At 48.7% G+C, this 23,249-nt stretch overlaps 1 long non-coding RNA gene across 2 annotated transcripts; it reads right to left on the bottom strand.

The window, feature by feature from the left end:
* Window positions 1-725: 725 nt before the first annotated feature.
* LOC123002128 (uncharacterized) lies at window positions 726-22,211 on the bottom strand. 2 transcript variants are annotated; one of them, XR_007189879.2, is made up of 4 exons: window positions 22,045-22,211; window positions 17,360-17,500; window positions 14,785-16,256; window positions 726-4,115 (listed from the first exon to the last, which is right to left on the bottom strand). It is a non-coding gene; the product is annotated as an uncharacterized LOC123002128 (long non-coding RNA). The 2 variants fall into 2 exon arrangements; XR_006411682.3 differs by lacking the exon at window positions 17,360-17,500 and having other exon boundaries at window positions 22,045-22,197.
* Between the last annotated feature and the right edge of the window lie 1,038 nt (window positions 22,212-23,249).

Below are 23,249 nucleotides of genomic sequence, written 5' to 3'. Positions count from 1 at the left end.
TGTTCACATGCTTGTTCCACAAATACTTCTCGAACATGTCCTGTTGGCTGGATTCAGTGGTGAACCAGAGAGGAAGCATTCCCGCTTTCTCAGGAGGAGGGTTATTGAACAAGAAATACCGTGCGAACAGGCTAAGTCTTCCCGGGGGACAGTCCCTGCCGTTTGGTGATGCCTTGGGCAGAACCCAGCTGGGGCTACTGACGAGGGGCTCCCTCAGGTATCATTAGATCGGGTCCCTTCATTTGCAAGTGATGAAGGGCAGAAAGCTCCCCCTCCATCATGAGCACACTGGCGGGTGGGTACCCACCGTCTTCCATTGCTTGTGAAGACTGGTTTCTGGGTCCCTGTAGAGGCTCTACCTTCATCTAGAGACCCCGGCATTCCCTGGATCTCAGAACACGGTGGCAGGGCCCTGTCCTGGGGCCCCAGGCCCCCCAGACCTGCCAGTGAACGTGGTGGGGAAACCACATGTTTATTTTCACTAACCTCTGAGTGAAATGTAGCGTTTTCTCTTACCATAAACGTAGGGGAAACCCAAGGAGGTGTTCATCGCACTCAGGGCTGGCTGCTGGTGAAAATCGCGTTTTCGCCCGAACCCCCGCGGTGTGGCAGGTGCCCCAACGTTTGGTTTCGCTCACGACTACTCCAAGATCACATCCACCAGCAGGCCTGCCGCAAAATCCTGTTCCTGAGTGAATACAGGAACACATGTATGCCATCCTAACTTGGTTTTAAGAAATGCTTTATTTCAATAGAAATGTTTTCTGCATTAAAGGGGACCCAGGTGCAAAGGGGTCTGTCTGTGGTGCAGAAAAGGTTAGGAGTGCATCTTTATGGCTCCTGTCCCGAGACCACTGCGTGCCCAGGGCCCGGTCCTCCCGGAATGCCGCCCTTCCCTCCACCATCCACCTGCCCTGGACCCCAGGCCGGCGTCCCTGACGCCTGCCTTTCCCTCGGCGGCTGTGACCCAGGCCGGAGGGAGCAGGAGGTGGGGGCACGCCATGACCTGGCCTCCACCGTCCTGCTTTCTCAGGCTTTGCAGAAGCGCACGTCGAGGGGTCCCAACAATGCGAGAAGCAGAGCTGAAGAGGAGCACAAATCGGTTCTGCAGTTTTTGCAATCATAATTGTTGCTTTTTCACATCTACTGTGCTCACAGACTGCTGTGGTATCATGGATGTTCCGTGTGTGCCCCACCGTCCCTGGAGGGGACAGAGGCGCCTCGGGCTCCCCGAGGCTCCTTCTGCAAGGTCTCTGTCTCACCGGGAGAGCTGCGCTTTTCCTTTTCTTGCAGGTAAATGTTCCTGGAGTTTTAATTATTATCCAATAAGGGTACATTTCTAGTTACTTCCAATAGCCCTCAGTGCGGATTTCATTAGCGTAAGAGAGACGTCACGTTTCTTTCTTACAAAACACGAATGTCCTCTGTTTGCTTCATGGTGTGTGGTCACCTGAGAAGAGCTAGGTTGATTCTGTGGGTCCTAGAAATACGCACCTTCATGGGATTTATTCAGGGCATTTATTCTCTTAATCAGTTTCATTAACTTGATTATACCTGGGGGACGCATCTTTTGCTAAAACGACGAAGCAGAGAAACCTGGTATGTGCAGGGATAAAGAGGGCTGCAGCGGAAAGCTCTGTTTGGATCTACAACCATTCACACGGTTACCCCGGACAGCACGTGTGGATCGAATCGTTGGGGGACCCGTTCCGTCCCACCCGCAGTGGGCCACGGAAATCACACGGGACACTCTCCAAACGGACCCGAGGTGAGATCCTTAGATTCATTGGGTGACAAACGCCGGTGGCAGCCTGCTGTCCCCCTACCCCCGCTGGAGGGGGTCAAAGAACCAGGTGGTTCCAGCAGAGGGACTCCGTAGCCAAGCACATTCTCGAATGTCCGTGATACTCGGTTGTCTGAAGAAAACCCAGCAGCCCAAGGGGAGACTCCTTGGCAGGACCAGGCAGTCTAAATAATCTGGTCTGTACTCCCCAAATGTGCCTCTAAAAAATAACTGACCAAGAAGCCTCTGAAAAGGTTTGTCTTCAAATTTCCTCTCCTTGTGACCAGCGCCGGCTTTTCCCCTCACTTTCGCTGGAAACAAAAACAGGCAGGTGCATAGCCCCACAGGCGTCTGCTCATGCAAGACCCACCAGAAAATGGAGATTTTCGCTGTATTAACAACGTATGTCCCTCCCTGCAAACCGTGAATTCCCCGTTCACAAGGCAGGGGTCTCAGAATCACGTCGAGCAGCAGAAAGAGACGGGTAGTGAGCCGTGTTGATTTTTATGGGGACAAGAAGCCAGTCTTACCCCCACAGGGTTAGCTGTGCAGGGGTGTGTGTCCTTGCAGCAGAGCTGTGAGCCCCGCGAGGGCTCCCCGCACGTCCCAGCCTGGGGGTGTCCTCCGCCTCTCCTGGCCAGTCACAGGGTCTCCAACCTGCGGACTGAGATGCAACTCTGAGAAAGGCCACTAGAGGCCACTAGAAAATAAACTCCAATGAATCCACTTCTAGGTCTGTTCGCAGCCAGAGTAAAAGGACAGGGCTTCGGCATCTGTTTGCCCGCCCGCCCGTTTAAGTCGATGGGGCGTGAACATAAATACTGATCAGTGGAGAACCGCGTGTGCCAGGCGCCTCTCCAGCCACAGGTCGGTTCCCTCTTGCAAAGGTGGCGTTACAAGGGATTGCAGGGATTACCATCTCTGTCCCCAAGGCAGGGATCTTCTCCCTCTCACTGAGGCCTCCCCAGGCTTGCGGTGGGGTTTGTTGGGCAGCGTCTGTGCATTTGGAGGCAGAAGGGAATCGCTGGACGCAGCCCAGCGAAGACGAGGCCGTTTCCCCAGTGATGCCCATTGTGTCCCTCAGTAAGGGACAGATGGCAGCGAGGACCCGGAACGTGGGTGCCACACCTCCCCTTTGCTAAGAAGTCACTTAAGGCCGCGTCCCAGTAAACAGGGACCAAATCAAGAGAAAGGAGGACGCAGGATCAGGAAAATACCAAGAATCCCTCCTAAAACTCCTCTCCCAGATTCTCGAACTCAAAATAGCTGCTGTGTCCCCCAACTCCACCCTCCCCAGAGATCTGACACCACACACACACACACACACACACACACACACACATGCCCTGAGGAGTGCAGTTCTTTGCTTTCTAACAATCCTCATGGTGAATTCTGGTAAGTGAAATTCTCCACTTCTAGATTTTTTTTTTAGTACTCAGCTATTTGTGAATGCAATTATAATGTTGCAGTGAACATTCTCGTGCACGATACCATGACCTACACCATGCCTGGCACAGAGAAACACCAGATACGTGGCTGCCTCCGCCTCTCCCACACGTGCGTGGTCTGCTTCGCCCCCCCCCTCTGTGCCCACTTTTATTTGACCCTACAGACCTGTCTGTTCTGATGCCCTTGTGCTTTCTTCTAACCCACCAATTGTCCTCAAAATATCTATGCCCACACGTCGATGCGGGGGGAGCAAAGTTGCGCATTCCACCGGAAACCCCTCTCTGCCCTTGAGCCCAGGAGTAAACTGTCACACACGAGGCTCTGTGGCCACAGGCTGGGTCAGTTCTGCGTGAATTGCAATGCAGGTGCAATTTTGAAAATCAACCCAGGATAAATGCCATGAAATTCAAGTACTGAGATTTTCAAGATGAGTTCTCCACTCCACAGAAAAATCTCCGTACAAGTCCTTGTCCTGATGAAGAACTGGATGCCAGTATTGCTATGGGATGAAAGGGGCTCATGGTTGGGCTGACATTCCTTCAGAAGTTAACCCCTCAGTGACTCATGTCGGATCCCCCCGAACACAGCCAGAAGGGCCCACAGTGTGCTTCCGGCAGAAATCCTCAGCGCACCCAGCCCTCCCCCAAAGAAGGTGAAGTGACTTGCCTCTGGTCAAAAAGATGGACTAAAAACAGAAGAGGTCACCGTCAGTGTTAAATATGGTGGCACTCGAGGCCAGCAGTACTCACAGCTATTGCGGGCTCCATGGAAAAGTCAGAGAAGCCACGGAAGTTTACACACCAAGCAGGGCAGATACACACAGAAAGCAACAGCTCCTGGGCACAGACAGGCTTCATGGGGGCGTCACTGAATCTTCTAGAATCTGAAAGAGCGAGTCAGAAAAATGTGAGCAAACACGGGAGCATACTGTAGCACAGTCCCTGGGTTGAGCTAACAGACTGAGAATTTCGTTCCCTGTGCAGAGGGTTTAATCTTTTCTCAGGGCACATGTCCGTCACCGCTGACGTCCTCGACAACAAAGTCAACCTGGATAAAATCCCGAAAGTAGAGATGTCACCCGCCCTCCCCTCTGACCATAATCCCGGACAACAGAAGCTGGGCATCAGCCTGTGAGGTGGGGGGTGATTAGGAGCTGACTGCCTTCGTTTCTTGCCCAGGGAGATCAACCCATTGTCCACGGAGAGCCACATGCGCTGTGTGTGAGCTGCCCACGGCAGGTGGCCTCCGGGACCACCATTTCCACAACTAAGATGGAATGAAGTTTCGAAACAACCATATGCCCAGGGAAATCTGGGTTTTTCTTTCTCTCTTGCCTGAAGTAAGTGTGTAAACTATTGGTTCCTGATTAACTTTTTTTTTTTTTTAATTTTAGTGATTGTAAGACCCTGTAATTGGACACAGCAGTGGTGGGACTGCTGTCTTGCTTCTCTTTTGACCCAACCTGGGTCCCAAGGACCCTTGTGAGGAAGGGAAGCTCCTCTCCACTTCTATCGCGGAAGGGATCAGATAATCGGTAGAAGGGTGCCCCACAGTAACTACGGGTCTGAGTCCCAGGAGATGGGGGGCCCGGGAGCTGCTCCTTCTCTTGCACAAACACCGAGATCCCAAGGAAGGATGACTTGGGAGCCCGGGGATGGTCAAGGAGACAGAATCCTGTGATCTAGCAGCCAGGAAGTGACCTCTCTCTCCCTCGCTCTCTCAGTAACAAACTGAATGGCATGATTTTTGTGTGGGGTATTTGTGAGGCCCACGGTGCGGAGCCACTTTGATAAAACTGCTCACGGAACATCATGTCCTCTCACCGTTTTCTCCCGGAGGAGCTAAATCACACCTGGGTGAAATCAGACCCTCCTTTAAGATCTGTTGGTTTTTCTTAACTTTTCCCTCTAGGCATGAATCTGGCCAAAGATTCCATTCTACCCCATTTTTGCTAGGAAGCTGGTGGCATTGGGGTGGGGTGGAGACACAGAAGGGGTGACATGGGGTGAACTTCTGCAGAGAAGCTGCTGCAGGTACCTTCTCTAACCTCATTCTCAACGAAACCCCAGCTCACAGCGGGGGAAACTGAGGCCCGGGGGCTGACACGTGCCTCGTGACTGGGAACAGGAGTGCTCCACAGTCAGAGTTTCCCACCTGGGGACGCTTCAGTGCCTGCACCTGCCACTGGCCTTTCCCTCCAGGAGGTGTGGGCTGCGGCCCAGGGGGGTGGCCGCAGGAGGGCTGGGGCAGGGCCCGAGAGCCTGGTGCATGGTGTGTGGGGCTGGGGCACTCCTCCTGGGGGTGACTGACCCCCCATCCCCCGCCCCCAGGGCCACTAGAACGCTCCAGGATAGCTCCCCCCACAGGACAGGCCCACGCACTGGGTGGGGGTGGGGGGCCCATGGTTGAAGGGACTTCCTGGGGGCTCGGGGACAGATAACTGTGACCCAAGCAGCAGGGGTCTGCCCCAGAGAAGGAGCCCCACCCACGGTCCCCAACCATGGAGATTTTGATCCATTTATTTTTCTCTCCCTCAGTTACTTAACGTTAGTTAAGCTAGAAACCCACACACTCCCCAAAATGGAATTTTATCATTTTATCACCTCCAAAGTGGGGAAGCTTGTTTTCTACTTTGAAAATACCAAGTTGAAAGCTTATGGTATTAACACGATGTGTATCACACATCATTAGTTTTATTACTGTTCTTTATAATTTTATATTCTTATGCCCCAAGCAATAGAGCTGAACATTAGGCACAACATTCTGGAGTGGAAGGAACAAATCCTAGGAAGTTAATTTTAGAAGACAGAACTAGCAAACCACAATATGGTGCAGGGGGAAAACCCACGAGAAAGACTTAAACTGCCCACTAGAAGGTGGCTGAAAATCTTAGATAAAATGCTCCCCGTACCAAAAACATTAGGTACTTCAGTACCTATCTTCTCCCCACGAAAAAGATATTTTAAATGCTCATGTTTAAATCTAGTTTTAAAAGTTTAACTTCCCCAGTTTTGAAATCGACAGCATTTCCCCTTGCTGAAGAGCCCGTTAATACTTGTGTGCTCTATTTCCAGCGAGGACTGGAGGCAAGTAAAACAAGGCAGCGGGCGCTCGGCCTGCCTCTCGGGCACCCAGAGCGGGGCTGGAGGAAGGGCTGATGTCGGGAGGGTTTACTCAGGGTTCTCCCGACTCCGGCCAGGCTGCCTGGCAGACACGGTCCTGCCCTGGGGGCTCGGCGAGCGGGCGCCACCCCAGCCACCAGAGAGAATTAAGACAGAGGTCTGGCATGATGTCCCCTGGCAAGTTATGGACAGACTGTCACATCCTGTTGTGACACAATCACTGCGGAAAACTATTTGGCAAGGTTTTTCTTTAAAGATTTTATTTATTTATTTGAGACAGAGAGAAAGAGAGAGAGCGCACGAGCAGGGGGAGGGGCAGAGGGAGACGCTGTCACCCCGCTGAGCAGGGAGCCCAACGTGGGACTCCATCCCAGGACCCTGAGAACATGACCGAGCCCAAGGCAGACGCCTGACTGACTGAGCCACCCAGGACCCTAGCAGTTTTTTGTAAAGTTTAACATACGCCCTCTGTATGGTCCAGAAGTTCTGCCCCTGCGTGTTTGCCCAAGAGAAATGAGAAGCTTGGTCTCTGCACAGAGTTGTGCAGGAATGTGCGTAGTGGCTTTAGGCCTCGTGTCCCAACACCGGAGACCTCCCAATGTCTATCCGCAGGTGAATGGAAAACCAACTGCGGCACACCCACGCGAGGAAATTCTACTTGGCAATCACACACACACACACACGCACACACATGGGTCTCAGAGCATGAGGAGCAGAGGAGACCAAACAGAAAAGGGTGCATAAGGTCAGACTCTGTGTGACGTTCTGGACAGGAAATAGTCATCTGTAGGGACAGGCAGCATCTCCGGGCTTGTGTGGAGCCGGGGAGGGGGTGGGAGGAGGGGGGGTGAGGGGTAAAGGGCTATGGGGCAAGGTGGAGCTGGGCGGGGGAGGTGCAGGCAGAGACTTCTAGGAGGGATGGAGAGAGCCTGCTGCTTGAATGTGGTAATGGTTCCATGAGTGTCTACATTTAATTCATCCAATTATACACTTTAAATGGACACAAGTTATAGTCTTTAAATTATACCTGGAAAAAGCAGTGCTTTTTATTTTAAAAGACAAAGAACCCCTCTAATATTCCACTCACTGCAGCACCTCAATGTGCCACCAATGCTCTCCCGACTCTTCTCCGTGTCCCGTGGCCGGCCCCGTGTCACCTACGTGCAGGTGAGCCACTGGAGGAGAGAAAACGGTAGTAAGCCTCCCGGGACCCAGCCCCCTGCTGACAGGTGGCTCCTCACTCAGCCACGTCATGGACTCCAAAGGGCACAGGGCTGCTGGCTGGATGGCTTTTAAAACAGTGCAGGCATCATGTCAACCAAGGAGAAAACTTAATGTTAAACCACAGATTGGCTTGGCAAAGAGAGTGGCCAAAGCACACCTCTTCCGTCTTCTCGTTGGGAGTCGGAGGCGTTGAGGGTGGTTTCCTGAGGTCGTCATCCTTCAGAGGGAAAGCAGCACCTTTCTGCAGTCACTGGGCATGCTCCGGTCTGTGTGCTGTGAATACGAGCATTTATGACTTAATTGCTTCCTGTCGTTCAAGTTTTTCTGACCCCCAGCCCATGACTGGTGGCGCCAGAAAATTCAGTCGATCACAACAGAACAAACAAGTGAACGAGCAAACAAGCACTGAGCTGTCTGGGCTCCCCAGGGTTGGGGGGAGCGGTCCAGGTCTCCAGGTGCCTCCCTGGCCACCTGGGACGCGCAGCCCCACGCAGGTCCTCCGAGGACCTGAGATGCGACCGTCCCCGTGATGCTCTCTGCTGGCTGAGCTCTCAGGGCTGTGCGTTCCTGGTCTTTGCCTCAGATCTCGAGACAAGGCAAGCTCCCCTCTCTGCTGCTCTTTCCTCAGCAACCATCCCGCCTTGTGCCAGCTTTCTTCGGTGGCCACCCTGCTCTAACCTGTGACCTCGGATTCCACCGGCTCCTTGCTCCGCAGTGTCTCCGTCCTCAGAGAGTTGAGACGAAGAAGTCAGAGAAGAGCTCAGCCGGCTAGCTTCCTTACATGCTGCTTTCTGCATTTTAGGGGACGGTTGTCGGCTATCACCCCGGCACCCATTCCCCACCTCTCCTTTCCAATATCCCCGAGTTTGGAAATGCCTGTGGGTTTAGAGAAGCTGGCTCTGCCCTTGACTTTGGACAGAGCAGGTGGTCTGGGCTAAGCGCACCCAGCGGAATCAGCTGGAGACAGGCGTCCGTCCTGATCTAGGCCGGTCAGCTGAAGGGTTTGCCGGAAGTGCTGGGACGAAGATTCTCCTCTCACCCTTCCCCCGGACGTGATGGATGAAATGCCGGGCTCTAGGCGCTGCTGGCACGTTTTGAGATCACAAAAAAAAGCCATTTTAGGTTGAATCAGTGGTGTGAAGACAGAGCAGACGATCCAAAGAGAGAGGTTCTTGGGGACAGTGGTAAGCCCAGGTCCAATGTTGAACGCCCACACTCACATGTCCGAGTGCCCTCTGGATATTTCCACCCGCACGGCGCTCTGGCCCATCCAACTGCACATCTTTCACAAAAGATATCATCTTTTTACCCCAAACCCATTCTCCTCCTGGCTTCATGTCTCAGACACTCTTCCCACTGTTACCCAGGTCTGCTCCCTCCGTGTAAGCGCCCTCACCCCTTAGGAGGATGATACCAGCAGCCTCCCAACCCCCAACCCTGCAGGATTTTCTCATCCATTCTGGTGGTCAGACGAAACTTCCTAAAGTGTACATTGGATTAGGTCCCCTTTTCTGCTGCAGGCTTTTTGTGACTCCCCATTGCCCTTGGGATGAAGACGAACACAAGCCTGTTTTACACTGAGACAGAAACGGGCAAGAGACAGAAGAGACTCAATTAATGAAAATGGCCAGGAAACATAAGCTGGTATGGTTCACTGTTCAGGGGGCAAAGAGAGTTTCCCAAAATGACCGCAGGGCTCCCCTCTGGGTGGCCAGCTGGAACTCTGGGTGAGCTAGGCGGGATCAAGAGCTCCCTACCTCCCAGCAGGGGGCGCTAAGCCCTCGCCGACCGAGATTCCCAGGCTGGGCAGCTGGCGCTCCCAGGCAACCTCCAGGGAATGAGGACCCTCCCCAGGATGAGGGCCCACAGAGCACCCCGGGCCCACGCCTCCCCCAGGGCTTCGGGGCGGGGAAGTGTAAGGGACTTCTCATCCCTTCTGGATCCCTAACTCATCCATCTCCCCACGGGTACCTCACGGCGCTATGTCAGCATCCCGGGAAATAAATCCCATCACACAGATGGTGTCGTTTTGTGCTAGGCTGGAAGTCTTAGCTTTTGCCCAGCCATGTGTATGAAATGGTATCCTAACAAAAATGTCTTATTTGCACTTTTAATTTGGTTTTAATCTGCATTCGCCTGATTACTAGAGAGGCTGAACACCTTTTCATGTTTCCTGGCCATTTTCATTAATTGAGTCTCTTCTGTCTCTTGCCCGTTTCTGTTGACTGACTTGACATTTTCTTACTGTCTTATGGACGTTCTTTACGTATTTTGGATATTAATCCTTCGTTGGCCAGTGAAATTAAAAATATAATTTCTCGGGGCGCCTGGGTGGCACAGCAGTTAAGCGTCTGCCTTCAGCTCAGGGCGTGATCCCGGCGTTATGGGATCGAGCCCCACATCAGGCTCCTCCGCTATGAGCCTGCTTCTTCCTCTCCCACTCCCCCTGCTTGTGTTCCCTCTCTCGCTGGCTGTCTCTATCTCTGTCAAATAAATAAATAAAATCTTAAAAATATATATATAATTTCTCATATATCACTTGACTTTAACGTCACTTATAATATCTGCCTCACAAAACTTTTTTTAAAAAATATTTTATTTATTTATTCGAGAGATAGAGACAGCCAGCGAGAGAGGGAACACAAGCATGGGGAGTGGGAGAGGAAGAAGTAGGCTCCTAGCAGAAGAGCCTGATGTGGGACTCGATCCCGGAACGTCGGGATCACGCCCTGAGCCGAAGGCAGACGCTCAACCGCTGTGCCACCCAGGCGCCCCCTGCCTCACAAAACTTTTTGTGTCTAACGTAATAAAGTGAATCGACTTTGACATTATGCTTTGGGTCTTCTTCAACAATTTCTTCCCTATCCTGATGTCTCACCGGGGGCTGCCCATAATTCCTTCCAAAAATTTCAGGTTGCTTTTCACATTTAGGTCTTTCATCCATTTAGAAACATAGTGTGTGTGTGTGTGGGTGTGGGTGTGGGTGTGGGTGTGGGTGTGGTGCCAGGTAGGAAAATAAAGGTGCCTGTTTTTTGTAGGACAGCCCAAGACCCAATGGACTGAGTTGACGGTTCTCTGCTAATGAAACGCCACTTCTGAATGGCGTGTGAAGAGGTCTGTTCCGAGACTATTTTGTCCCCTGTCGGATTTCCCTAGCCACGCTTTAAGAACAAATGCTTCTTTACAACCAATCATACTACGTTTTTAAGCTTCCGTTTGCATGTCGTATGGTGCCCATGTATGCCAACACACGTGACAGGTGTGGGAAGTGACATTCTCGCTCCTCAATCAGTCAGCCCTCGTGTATCAGTGTCATTCACCTGGGGGGTGGGGAGGAGCTAGTGTCCTCTGTGGGGGAGAGGCTTGTGGGCCGCACGACCCCGCTGCTTCTCCTCATGCTGACGGTGACCTCAGAAGGCATTCGGACACCTGGGGGCCACCCCCCCCACGTAATCGATCAGCAAATATTTGATTGATTATCAGTTTACTTTTATCTGCAAAAATGAGATTTTTTTTCTTGAAACATAAGGCACGGCAAGGCAAGTGTTAAGGAGTTTTGCCATCTGTCCTCTTACCTACGCATTTATTTTTCTTTCAGAACTCCCTAGCCCTTTCTGAGTCCCGAAAATTAAGCCTGCGAGCTTCTGGACTGTTGGGCCGTGGTCTCTCTGTTCAGAATTTACAGGGAATCATTGTGGTGAGGTGTACGACACATCTTAGGTCCGTTTTCTTTTCTGAAATAAAATGTCTTTGAGAAACAATTGCTGTTTGTCCTTTTCCTGCTTTGTCCATTTTGAGAGTGAGATGTGGGTCCTCCCCTCCTGTGCTCACACCTCTCCTCTCTCTGGGTGTCCTTAGACTGATGCGAGAGGCCAAGGCGGGGCGATGTGGCTCTGGGATCCGGGCACTGTTGCATAAGATTCTGTTGCTGGCGGCCTTGCCCTCGCCTTTCCACGGCTGGCTTTGAAGAAGCAAACTGCCACAAACCCTACGGCCACAAGGAAACAAACAGCCCGAGGGAGCCTCCCCCGTCAAGCCTCGGATGGGAACCCTACCCGGGTCAGCACCCTCGCTAGCGCCCATGCGACCCAGACAAGGACCCAGCTCAGAGCGGCTGGACTCCTGGCCCGCAGAAACTGCTGTAAGCCTCTCTGTTGTACTGTGGTGACGGGTACGTAGCAATAGGAACTAAAACAGTAACCTACAGATACTTTCCGACAGTCGCTCTCTGGCTAATGCATACGTTGTTGGACGGAATGTTCCAACCAGTTCCACGGAGTTCGTATTTATCCAGATAAGAGGTATGAGAATGTTTATATTAACTCTCTCCCAGCACAAAAGTGGTTCTAAATCGCACAACAGTCCCTCCTTTCCCCGCCTATGTTCCATGGGCTCCATGAGCCGGGGTGCTGGGGCCCAGGCCTGCGGAGGGAATGGGCTGGTCCGCCCAGCTCACCGTGGCAGCCCCGCCATCCAGGGGGGCCTGGCACACCGCAGGCCCAATAAATCCTTGTTGAAGAAAGAGGTGGACGGCTGGACGGCTGTCGTCTGTAGCCCTCTGGCTCAGGCTCTGCGGTAAGCATGTTCCTTGCGTCATCTTCTGAATCATTCCCATAGTCTTGCTAGGCACGTGGTGTCACTGTCCTTCTAGTGGGCAAGCTGAGGTTCCCGGCGTTGCCCAAGACCCCGCGGATTTGGGGCCAGGCCTTCTCGACTGAAAACATTGACACACACGCAAACACGTCTGTGTATAAAGTTTTACTGAAAGGACTAAAATTTTCTTTGATCTACACGGATCACTTCCCTGCGAAAGGAACCCAGTTTCGGAGCCTGGAGAGACCGGAGGTCGACCGTCTCCTGTGGCCGCCGCCATGGGCTGTAGGTGGCGCTCGAGCGCTTGTCACCGGCGGCTTCTGCTCCGCTCCTTAGAAATGTCTGTGTTGACTCCCGGCATTCTTGGCTCTTCGGAGAGCTTATTTTCTCACAATTAATACAGATGGGTGGTCCCATTATGGCCGATTCTTCATCTGTGAATTATTTAGTGTGAAGAGAAGTGCTTGCACATGCTTAATTTCTAATAGTGATTAGATGCCTGTGTGCGAACCACTAGGAGGGAAGGGGGAGAGGCTGAAAGGCTCTTTACAAATCTGCTTTCCTAGAACGAAGGTAACCAGGGATGGGATATGCATTTACAGAGTGCTTACTCTGTGACTTTAAATGACTTACCTCGCCTCATTAATCTCATCACATCCTTAGGAGGGAGGTACTATTATTATTCCTCTCACAAAGGAGCAGATCCAGAGAGTGAAATTACTCTAAAGGAAGGGAGGTGCCCGGGTAGGGCTCGGTCCCAGCCTGGCTGTGCCCCCACATCCAGCTCTCAAAGGCTAGAAGGAGGCAAAGACCCCCTCGGACAACCCCTTATTTCTGCGTGTTTCCTTTTAATTGTCAACAACAGTCAGACACAGAGCCATGGAGATGAGCTGGAGCCTTCCTTCGGATAGTACGATCTAAGCAACAGTGTCACCCGGGGTCCCCATGGCACGGACATCCACTCCTGGTGGTCACATCTCCCCCTGCTGTGGGAGGAAGGTGGGTGGGAGCCGTGGGGCAGCCTGGAGGTGGGTGCTGGTGACTGGGGAATCATGCAATGCATGGGGTGGCCTTGGGGGGAAAGACGGGAGGAGAGGGGTGTCACAGAGGTCCCTGGTGTTTAAAATAATTTCTATGCCATTCAAAGAATCAACCCTTGGAAATACCAGATGAAACAGGATCCAACGAAACAAGATAAATTGCAGGATATGAAACGTGAGTTGCTCGATGGTACATCCGGGCTAGCCCAAAAGGGCCTGAACTCCGGCTTTTGCAGGGCTCCACGGGAAAGTGTTGGTTAGTAGGGAGAAAGCCAAAGACAGACCCTTCCTACAAAGTTCAGGGGAGAGGGACTGCCTTTCCTAAGTCACCACTTCAGGAAGTTTGGGCGGCCGGCAAGGTGCACCAGCCGCTTCCTCTCTGGGCGCCCCAGAGCCACCCTTAGTCAGCGCGAGCACGTGAGAGACTCACCAGGAGACGGAGTCTTTCCCATGAAATCCCCGTGCTTGCCACAGCTAACACGGGTGGTGCTGTCATGATGAGACAAACACCACAAAGTGAATTACACTCATTTGGGTTGTAACAAAACCACAAGCTGTCATTTGCATGATGAAGGAATAGGCATCGAGCAGTAAGGACTTTAGATTAACTCGTTAGGCGTGGGGCCAGAGGCCTGACCGTGAAGTCTTCATCAAGTATCTGGGTCCTTGTTCCTAGCCTTCTCCTGGGAGACCCCGGATTACCCATCACTCAGCTATGGAAGCGTCTAAGCGGCACTGCTGGGTTAGCCTCAAACCCGGAGCTGGCTGAACGACTTCGCCAGGATCCTTTGGAACCTCAAAGATTTGGCTCCGAGGGACTTCTAACCACCTCTTTTCCATAACCGGTGCCTTAGCGCTCCTTTCTCAGAGCCTTTCCAGATGTTTCTGTGTCAGTAACACAACAGGGGGCCGACCCACCCTTTATCTAGCGGACTGAAGGTTAGGCCTGTGTCACCAGTGTTTGGTCCGTATTCAGAGACGGCTCAATTGGTATGGATCAGTTAAAATTTGAGATGAGTCTGGTAATGTAGCCCAAAGGATAAACAGACCTCATTTCCTTCCGTTACCAGGCCTCGACGGCTCTTCCCATACGCTTCTTGGGCTTTAAGAAGCAGAGACTTACTAAAACTCATGCGTGGGACAGTACAATCAAACAGTAGAATCTTTAAAACTCTTCATTCTGTTGCTTTTCTGGAAGCAGACAGAAACTTATAGACTATTTTTTTTTATTACTCATCAAATATGTTGTGGGCATACATTCAATAATGTGCCAGGCAGCCGTGCGAGGGGCTGAGAATGCAACAACCAAACCCAGGGACCGTGTTTTCTGGAGCCTGCAGCCTCAAGGGGAGGCAGTCCAACCCACAAGCGCGGAGGGGAGGAAGTGACAGAAGGAGCGTGGGGGGTGGGGGCCACTGCAGGACAACAGGGCTTAGACCAGCCGTCTGGAGTTGGAACTGGCCTCCCCAGGAGTGCGACTTACCCAGGCAGGTGGGAAAGGCTGGCGTGGCTTCAGGCCGGCCCCGGCGGAGGTTCCCGGGCAGGAGGGGGGATGGAATTGGGGGGAGCGTACCTGAAAGAAGATGAGCACAGCCAAGAAGGCAGGTCTGGAGAAGGGGGCGCAGAGACTTGGAAGGCCTTGAGAGCCGGGACCAGGAGCTGGGCGTCACTTGCAGGGTCACTGGGGCTTCGGCACAGCATGACACGGGCCACACTCCTGCCGGGAGGCGCTGGAAGGTCTGCCGCAGATGCATTCTCCAGGAGAGCACCCAGGGGAGGACTCCTTCTCCGTCTATCTCCTCCCAGGTTCACAAATGACTCACCTCACATTCTGTTGTTTGCCTAGAATTTAAATTCACAGAAAAAGAAGTTTCTGCAGCTTCATTGCTAAGGTGGGGTAACAGCACGTGTTAGTCCGTGGGGGCCGCCGGAACAGTCATTGGCGGCTTCAGCCACAGACCTTCATCTCCCACGGTGACGGACGGAGTCTGAGGTCAAGGTGTCGTCGTGGTTACTCCTCCCGGGCTCACAGACGGCTGTCCCCTCCCTGTGTCCCCACATGGTCGTCCGCTGTTGTCTCCTTGGGTCCTCATCTCCTCTTCTTATAAGGGCCCCAGTCACACTGGATTAGGGCCCACCCATAGGGCCTCGTTTTCACTTAATTATACTCGGTGAAGGTCCAATCTCCAAATAGAATCACGTTCCACGGTACTAGTGGTTAGGACGCCAACACAGGAAGCCGAGAGGCAGGGATCATTCCACCCCTAACACGCCGCTTCGGTAAAATGCTTTTTCCAAGATGTTACTGCACAAGAATTTTGAAGCGAAGGAGCTAACAAATTGCCTCTTGGGGTGCTGGAAGCTCGACCAGTCAAATTTAATTAAATTCATTTGCCAGTAAGTGAGTGTCTGTACACAATGTACTTCTCTAGAGGAAAGCCTATTGTCGCCTCAGCTTCGTGACTGAATCTCAAAGGACGCCTTCCTCCTCTTCCTCCTACCCTCCCCCCATCGAGTCCTCTTATCCCTTTCCAGTAAGGAAAAAAGAGGGCTCTTCTGGGCATGCCTACGTTTTATCTTTAAACAACAACCAAAAAATGGAATCGGGTTTGTAGAGCCAAGCCTTGTCACGTGTCAGAGGGAAACGAAGAGCTTCTCCACGGTGTTCTCAGTGTCCCTGACACGGGACGTGTGTCGAGCCAGGAGAAGGGCGGGGGAGCCATTATGATATTTGTGAAGGATGCTGTTACTTAAAAAGCCTTTAGAGCTGGTTATTGAATTTAAAAGTCCCACTTCGTCTTAAATACTCCTCCTTTTTCCAATTTCACTGTGATTTGCATCATACGCTCTTACATAAAAATTACTCTCCAGACCAGAAATTCTTCATTCCGACATCTGTCCAAAAATGTTCCTTCTGCAACTTGCAGTCATAACTCCTTGTTTTAATACCACCACCTCCTCCTTCCTGCTGTCACATTCTTGCAGAAATGGCAAGTGGAGAGAAAACACTCCCTCCTGGGAGCCCAGGAGATGCGATGTAATTCTCTGTCGAGAGATTTGCTATATTTATGTAACCAGTAGAAAACAAACACAGACATGTACTACAATCAGGAAACTCCTGTTTGCTCTATTTTTAAGCATCTTGGTCTGCTTTCTCAAGAGGAGAGGCAGCTAAAGCTTATAGATTTTATAGATTCCCTATCAACGGGGACATACCATGCCACCCTCCGCTGAAAGACCTCTCGTTTAAAAGCAGTGAGATGAGAAAGGCTGGCAAACCTAATACCCCGGTTAGCATGGTACACATTCTCAGGAGTTCATGGCCCTATCGCTAGGGTGGAAAATTGAGAAAAGCTGAATTTTTATAACAGAGTAGTGTGGGAAAGTCCCTGATGAGGAAAGACCTATTGAGACCGAACTTGGCGATCAACCTGTTACGTATGAAGTGGAGGGCCTCTGAGCTTGGGATTTTTGTTAAGGATGCAGAGCTGATTTGTAAACTTAAGATTTTTAATCGTTCGGCTATTAAGACCCTGGATTATTTACAATTGCATTACTGAATATTCTAGATAACCGGGTCATAGAGTCACTTTACATTTAATTTAATCCCAGAGGGAATTTTAAGAGAGACTACAACAAGTTTATCCCAAATAGTCTCGAAAAGAACAAAACATAATAGCCAAAATACTTTTGAAAAATAAACATGAATGAAGATTGCTTTTCTTTACCAGAAGCATAACACACTCTAGTGACTTCTACTCCTGGGGAAATGAAGTAGGTGGACATTTCCCTATGCCTCCCAATAAATGCAACTAAAAACCTTAGAACTTATCTATAAAACCAATATAGGATCTACTCTGGCAGAGAGGAGAAGCAGACTGGTTAGGGACCTGGGAACCCCAGGAATGACAGGGTGGTGAGTTCCCTGGGTTTAGTCTTTGGCCTCATATACCTCAGACTGGATACTGGAGAAGCTGGCAATCTGAAATTAGCCATGTGCACAGCACAAAAAAGATTCCCAGAAAGCTCTGCTTCCTACAAAGGACCGGGAAAGGAGCAGCGTAGCAAGACAGAAAACTTTCAGACAGTAACTGCTTTGTTCAAACCAAACACCACAGGAAAGGCTGTGGCCCCAGCTCCATACTCACAGCTGGCAGAGTGGGGAGACATCTACTTTTGATGGGCCAATAAGGTGCTCCAACTTCCCACTGGGACGGTGTCAGAGAAGGCAGGGTGAGGACCTGGGGCTTTCACTCACACTGGGTGGCCGCGAGCCCTTCTCCTGTATCCTGTGGCATCAGTAGAGATCAGACGGGGAGCGCGGACTCCCACCGCCCATCAAAGGGTGCCTGCCCCTGCTCCTAAGAGTGATGTCAGGATAGACCTACAGCTTAACAAAGCTAAGCAAACCCAAGCCTGAGAAACTCAAAGCAGCCCACTCCAGGACACATTCACGGCCATATTTCCCCAAATTAAAGACAACGACGAATCTTGAAGCAGCCAGGGAGAAATGGCACATTACCTACTGGGGACACACAACTTAATGAGGGTGAATTTCTCATCTGAAAACACGGAGACCAGAGGAAGTGACATGTAGTTCGACACGCTGAAAAAAATGTCTAATCCCAAGAATTCTATATCCAGCAAAAATATCCTTCAGTGATTAAGATGAAATAAAGGCAGTCTTACATGAAGACTGAGAGAAATTATTGCCCACATTCCTGCCTGAAAATATCGGTTAGAGGAAATACTCTAAACAGAAAAAAAAAAATAATGAGAGGAAGACTCTCAGAACATCAGGAAGGAAGCGAAAACACAGTAGAGCAAAAACTGGATAAATACAGTCGACTTTCCTTCTGTTCTTGGGTTTTCCAGATTATGTTTGGTGGCCGGAATAAAAATTATATGGTTCCCAAAATATTTGGGGAAATATTTTAATCAACTATATTATTAACTATGGAGGGTAAAGGGGTATTAAGGGAGGCAGTTTTTCCTCACCTCGTTTGAACTGGTAAAATGTCAACACCAATAGACTTTGTAAGTTTTGAATATATAATGTAACGTCTAGAGCAATCACTAAAAAAGCAACCCAAAGAGATACAGCCCAAATCCCTATAAATAAAGATGAATTCTAGAAAAGATCAAGAAACCCAACAAAGGCAGGAAACAGAGAAATTTAAAAAGGGAAGGAAAACTTGAAAAATAAAATGGCAGACTTAAGCCTTAATGCATCAATAGTTAAATTAAGATAACTGTTCTAAATGCACCGATTAAAAGACACAGATCGACAGAACGGATTTAAAAAACATGACAAGTGTATATGGCCTACAAAAACTCACTTGAACATGATGATACTCATCGGTGGAAAGCAAAAAGATGGAAAAGATATACCGCACAAATACCGATCAGTAGAAAGCTGAAGAGGCCCTATTCACATCAGATAAAGTAGACTTTAGAGCAAAGGAAATTGCCAGTGCTAGAAAGAAACATTACATGGGATGACAGAGTCAATCCACAAAGAAACAGCAATCCCAAAGATGAATGAACCAAAGGGCTGCCAAGTATGGTCAGTAGAAACAGGTAAAACTGGAAGGAGAACAACAAGTCCACACTGGGGACGTCTACACTGTTCTAATTGAAAGCAAACGAGATAGAAGAACAGGGAATGGAGAGAAGAACTCAAAAGCACCAACCGTAGCCGGGATCTAACCAGCATCCGTAGAACAGACACCAAGATGGACAGCAACCTAGACCATAACATGCACTCAACAGATTTTCAAGAACCGAAGTCCGGCAGGGTATGTTTTCTGACCACCATAAGATTAAAGTAGAAATAACAGGAGGATAAGTGGAAAATGATTCTGGAGATACTTCTCTCCATGTGTTTCGAGAAACGCTTGGAATCGCAACAACACACTACCAAATAATCCGTGGGTCAAAGAGGGAGTCTCAGAGGAATCAGGAAACACAAAAACGAAAACACCGAACGAAATGAACACACATCTTACCCACACGTGTGGGGTGGCAGCCGTGCAGGGAGGGAAATTCACGGCACTAACGTCTGCAGCAAAGAAGAGTACAATTCTCCGATGGGAAATGGAAGCTCCCATTGTAAGAAGCCGGGAAATAAAGAGCAAAACAAACCTAACGCAAGAAGGAAGGAAATAATACAGAGACGAGCAGAAATCGAAGAAATTGTGAACCGAAAAACAATACAGAAAATCAATGAAACAGAACATTGGTGCTTTGAAAAGGTCAGTGAGATTGACAAGTCTCTGGCAAGACAGACAAAGGAAAAAAGAGAAGACACAAATTATTGATATCGGGGATGAAACAGAAGATACCATGACAGACTCGACTCCACAGGCATCAGAAGGATGAGGAGGGGGCGCTATGAAGAACTGCACACTCACAGATTCGACCACTTGCATAAAAAGGACCAGTTCCTTAGAAAATAAACCACCACAAATCACCTAATATGAAATAGATCGCTTGAAGCCATTTAGCAATCGAGACAATTCAAGTTGTAATTAAAAAACTCCCAAAAAAGAAATCGCCAGACCCAGACGGTTTCGCTGGAGAATTTTACCAAGTTCTTAAAGAAGAATTATCACAAATCCTACAGAATACCTTCCAGAAAATAAAAGAGAAGGAAACAGTTTCACCTCATTCTGTGAAGCAAATATTACCCAAATAGCAAAACAAGACAAGATAGTACAAAAAAGGAAGAGCACCTAGAGAGTTCTCTTCATGAACGTGCAAGAATTCTTACTGTTGGCACATAGAATTCAGCATTATATAAACAGAACTAGTATCCAAAGTACCTGAGAATGCTTGAATATTTAAAAAATCAATCAAGGTAATCCACTGTATTCACAGGCTGAAGAGGAGAGGTCACATGATTATAGCAGTCGAGGAAGGAAAAGCATTTGAAAAATTCAGCACTCATTTATGAAAACAAACTCTCAGAAAACTAGGAGTGGAGGGGAACTTTCTCGACAGAGAATATGTACAAAACCCCACAGCTAAAATCATCTACAACCGTAGATGTTTTCCCACCGTGATCAGGAGCAAGGCGAGGATGTCCACTCTCACTGCTGTTATTTAACATCATTCCAGAAATTCTAGGCAATATTATAAGGCAAGATAAGGAAATAAAAGTCATATAGACAAGAGAGAAAGAAAGAAAGAAAGAAAGAAAGAAAGAAAGAAAGAAAGAAAGAAAGAAAGAAAGATCTATCACTGCTCCTATTGGCAGATGACATGACAGTCCGTGTAGAAAGTACCAAGGAAATATACAGTAAACAAGAAAAAAACCGAAGTCCCCAAACTCCCAGAACTCACAAATGAGGTCAGTAAGGTTGCAGGGTGTAAGGTCAGCGTACAAAAAATCAGCTTCGGGGCGCCTGGGTGGCACAGCGGTTAAGCGTCTGCCTTCGGCTCAGGGCGTGATCCCGGCGTTCTGGGATCGAGCCCCACATCAGGCTCCTCCGCTATGAGCCTGCTTCTTCCTCTCCCACTCCCCCTGCTTGTGTTCCCTCTCTAGCTGGCTGTCTCTATCTCTGTTGAATAAATAAATAAAATCTTTAAAAAAAAAATCAGCTTCATTTCTGTATACTAGGAATGAACGTGAGGGAACTGAAGTTTTAAATACTATGTAATGCGCCATCTCTCGATGAATAATGAAACACTTGAGTGTCAATCTAAGAAAACGTGTATGGGACTTGTATGTTGGCAATGTTCTCATTGAATATCTAAATAAATGGAGAGACTGTCTGCGTTCAGACACTGGAAGACTCAGCATAGTAAGGGTGTTAATTCTGCCCAGATTTGATAGACAGATTGAATACAATTCCTATAAAATCTTTGAAGGGTTTTAATAGATATAGACAAGATTATTCTAAAGTCTATATGGAAAGACAAAGGAACTAGAATAGCTAAAACAACTTTGTAAAAGAAGAATACAGTGGGAGCAATCGTTCTACCCAATTTCAAGACTCACTATGTAGCCATCACAGGCTAGGCTGTCCCGGAATAGGGAGAAGGGTAGACACAGAGATCAGTGGAACAAAATCGTGGGCCCCTAAGACTTCCATGATTATGGCCACTAATTTTTGACGGAGTTGCAAAAGATCATTTTTTCAACAGATAGTGTTGAATTGGATATCCACAGGCAAAAAACCCAAAAAGGGCCTCCACCCATCCCTCACGCTTCATGCAAAAACTCATGCAAAATTGAGCATAGATTTAAAAGTAAAACATAAAGTGTTAAGAAAAAATATATATAGGAAAAAATTGTTAGGACCTAGGGCTTGGTGAAGAGTTCTTAGTTACAACCTCAAATGCATGTTGTATATTTTTAAAAAAATCAAGAAGTGGATTTCGTCAGCAATTAAAACTTCCGTTCTACAACATGCGCTGCTAAGCACGTGGGAAAGCAGAGGGATAAAAAAAATATTTGCAAACCACATATCTGCCAAAGGACTCCTATCTAAGATAATAAATTCTCGGAAATCAAAGTAAAAAAAAATCTGATTACAAAAGGCGCAAAAGGCATGAAGAGAATATGTGGATGGCAAACAATCACTTAAAAAGATATTCAATATTGTTAGCTTGATTTGCTTTAAGGAAATACGAATTAAGACCTCGATGGGATACCATTTTAGATTTATCAGAAGAATTAAGATTAAGAAAAAATAGTGATAATCCCCAAATCCGGTGAGGAAGCAGAGAAACTGAATCTCCCCCCCTACATTGCTGGTGGGGATGTGAAATGGTCCAGCCACTCTGGCGAAGAATGGCAGTTTCTTAAAAAACGAAATCACACACTCACCCTACAATCCAGCAGTTGTGCTCTTGAACATTTATCCCAGATCAGTGAAAACTCACATCCACAGAAAAACCTGTAAATAATTGTTCTAGCAGCTCTATTCGTAATAGCCCCAAAGTGGAAGCAACCACAATGTCCCTGAACGGATGAATGGTCAAGTAAACAGTGATACATCAAACATGGCTTGGGCTGTGGATACACACAGCAACTTGGATGGGTCTCAAGGGCATTACGTGGAGCAGAAAAGCCAATACCAAAGGTCACATACTGTATGATTCCATTTATACACCATTCTTGGAAAAACAAAATTACAGAGATGGAAAACAGATTAGTGGTTGCCAGGGGTTAGGGATGATGGAGGGAGGGGGGAGGGGTGACCATAAAGGGTGGCACAGGCGAGATCTTTCTGATGATGGGATATTTCTGTATCCTGATTGCAGTTGTAGTTACACAAATTTGCGAGCCGTGATAACCCGGCACATGCACGCCGCGCAATGTGGACTTCCTTGTTCTGATATTGCGCTGTGACCATGTAAGATGTAACCGTTGGGAGGAATGGGAAGGGCACGCGGGCCCTCTCTTTACTATCTTTGATATATGATTATATTTTTTAAAAATTTCCCCAAATGGCAAAATCCAAAGTTACACCAATGAAAACAGTGGGGTAGAGACCAAAGGATAAACAGAACAGAGTCCAACAATTCAAAAAAGTAAATATAGAAATCTGGTCTATGATAATAGTCGTATTTCAAATCAGTGTGGAAAACATGGATTATTTGAGAAAATTGGCAATCCAAAACAAAACAAGTGAGATCTCTCCGCCAAGTTATAAATAAATTTCAAAAGACTCAAGAACTAAAATCTAATTATTAGTGGCAGAAAGCATAGCTACTTTTTATAGTAGTCAGGTGGAAAGAGTCTTTCTGAGCGTGATGTCGAGTTGAAAGCCTGAAGGGGAAGGACCATGGACTTGATACTTAGAAATGACACACTGTTACTCAGTAAGCGATGCCATCAAGCACACAAGTCCTCTGACAAATTTGGAGACTGTATCAGAACAATAACGAGTAAGAATTAAAATACCCCTATTACTGAGAAAGGCAGGACGTGATTACAAAATGGACCAAGGAAATGAACAGAGAAGAAGAAAACCAAGATGCCGAACTGTATCAGAAGCTCCAGCTTACCAATACCCGGTTAGTGAGATT

Source organism: Ursus arctos, unplaced genomic scaffold (genome assembly GCF_023065955.2).
Source record: "Ursus arctos isolate Adak ecotype North America unplaced genomic scaffold, UrsArc2.0 scaffold_33, whole genome shotgun sequence".
Classification (NCBI taxonomy): Eukaryota; Metazoa; Chordata; class Mammalia; order Carnivora; family Ursidae; genus Ursus; species Ursus arctos.
The sequence above is the reverse complement of the archived record's forward strand: the minus strand, read 5'-3'. Positions and strand labels throughout refer to the sequence as shown.